Genomic DNA, 2,500 nt, shown 5'->3' on the forward strand with positions numbered 1-2,500 from the left:
TTATTTGGCTATATTTGTAAGACTAGACTTGTTTCCGTCGATGGGGAGTTTCTGTGATCTGGCGTGGGGATTGTTGGCAATGAGGCATCTGTGTAGTCATTGATATCTACTGGGCGTGCTGGCGAAATCCTCGTAGCTTACGCAATCAATGTGATCGGAGCCAGTTACTATTACACGGAAACATGTACCTCTCTGGGACTTACCTGCCCGGTTGGTGGGCGACCAGTTGAGGGTAATTATATAAAGACCCCACTTACCCTACCTAGAGTGTGATGACGACATATAATCAATAATTTATTGATAACATAAATTATTTTATTAGCAATAATACAATAATATAACTAATAATGTATTGATTATGTAATTAATTTATTAATACTTTGTTTATTCGTCTAAAATAATATAACTAATAATTATTTATATCAATATAAGTAATAATTTATTTATATCAATATAACTAATAATTTATTTATATCAATATAAGTAATAATTTATTTATATCAATATAACTAATAATTTATTTATATCAATATAAGTAATAATTTGCTATTAACATAATTAATAAATTAGCAACATACAAATTAGTAATTAATGTACACACATTAGTACACATATCCAGTTTTCATTGTAAGCTTGATAATGAAACCGATCCATTAATTTTTAAAATTTAAAATTGTCGTGCTCAACCAGATCAGTCTGGTTTATAAAGTCTATTACAAGTACCGGAAGCAAACCCTGCTTCAGAAGTACTTAGACCATCACGGCTGTCTAGAAAGAAGACATGACTTTACGAAGGATCCGAGTAGATCCCAGAAGCACTGTTTTCTGTAAGTGATGCAGGTTGTGATGACCTGGAATAATGTCCAGCCACCGTGCAATACCTGCGTGCACTATGCCAAAATTTATTACTAACTGTGGGCAGATCCACGTCACTATTATTACGCATTTAACAAATGTTTAGTTTAGTGTTTGCCTCTATACGCATTTATACCCTTCCATGACGTCAACGCTACGCACACGACTCTAGACCCATTTACAACAGTCGCAAAAAAATGCATTCCAATTTCTACGTGCAAATGCGTTAGTAGAGACAAGACAAGCGCCTCTTCCGCTACATTACGAGTGCAAATTGATTATTCATTGCGGGTTGCCAGGACACGGCACATGCGACACGAAGTACACACGTACACACACACACACAGGAAGCACAAGCGACGGACCGAGGAGACGTGCATGAGCCAACGACAGAGACACCGGCATCGGTACCTCCCAGTCTATTCATTCTGTGACATTTCACGGTAGGTGTTGCTGTACTACTCTGCTACCGCATCTCTAGACAAACTACATTGTAACATTGTACACGTAGTTTATATACTCGTGTGTTTGTGCTTCAACAAATGCGCAGAAAAGCTCGATTACATGCTCGCCTCTAGTCTGTTTGCGTAACGATTCAGACTCTCTGGCTTCTACGAAGGCATCATCACTGCGTCTGTATGTACGTGTGTGTGTGTGTGTGTGTGTGTGTGTGTGTGTGTGTGTGTGTGTGTGTGTGTGTGTGTGTGTGTGTGTGTCTGTGTGTGTCTGTGTCTGTGTGTGTGGTGGTGGTGGTGGTGGTGGTGGTGGTGGTGGTGGTGGTGGTGGTGGTGGTGGTGGTGGTGGTGGTGGTGGTGGTGGTGGTGGTGGTGGTGGTGGTGGTGGTGTGTGTGTGTGTGTGTGTGTGTGTGTGTGTGTGTGTGTGTGTACGTGTGTGTGTGTGTGTGTGTGTGTGTGTGTGTGTGTACGTGTGTGTGTGTGTACGCATGCATGCCTGTAGCTGCTAGACTGTGAGAAAGAAATATCATAGAGACGGAGAGAAAGAAAACGATGTTACAAGACGATGAACTACCAGAGAAGGCAATCTTTGCATGACATATCCATATAAACGTTTAGAGAGCTTCTTTTGTTTGCATGTTTCGTACAGGATTTATCTCCTAGTCCGTGCGATTCACGATACGCTGCTTTTGTCGACGTCCCGATGCCGGACGAATTCCGGAACGCCGCCGGTGTGCCTCCGAAGGACTCGAGCAGAAACATGTTTACTGCTCTAGCAGACGTGCCCAAGCAGTACGTGCGACTGGAAGAGAAAAACGTGTATTGTGGAGCATACAACGTCCGGATGGTCTACGACAGGTTTGTCTACAAACACACTCTTGCATCTATGGCCCTTAATTGTTAGTTAGAGGTTTCTCGTCCTTTTGCTGTGTTGCGTGGTCTCCCTTGAACGATTTTGCCCGAGCGCGCATGCGCTAGGGTTACAGTAATACCGCTGTGGTTCCGACCGGCAATTGGAATGTAGGCTAGCGCATGCGCTCATTGTTATCGCTGGTGTAATAATGGTATAGGGTTGCCCTCCGACTATCAAGGCTGCAGGTGGCGTGGCGCTCCTTGGATCCACACGTGGGTGTGGCAGTGAGGCATTCGGTGTCGTGAATTTAGACTCCAGATTCCTTATATCGTAATG

Source organism: Corticium candelabrum, chromosome 9 (assembly GCF_963422355.1).
Source record: "Corticium candelabrum chromosome 9, ooCorCand1.1, whole genome shotgun sequence".
NCBI lineage: Eukaryota > Metazoa > Porifera > Homoscleromorpha > Homosclerophorida > Plakinidae > Corticium > Corticium candelabrum.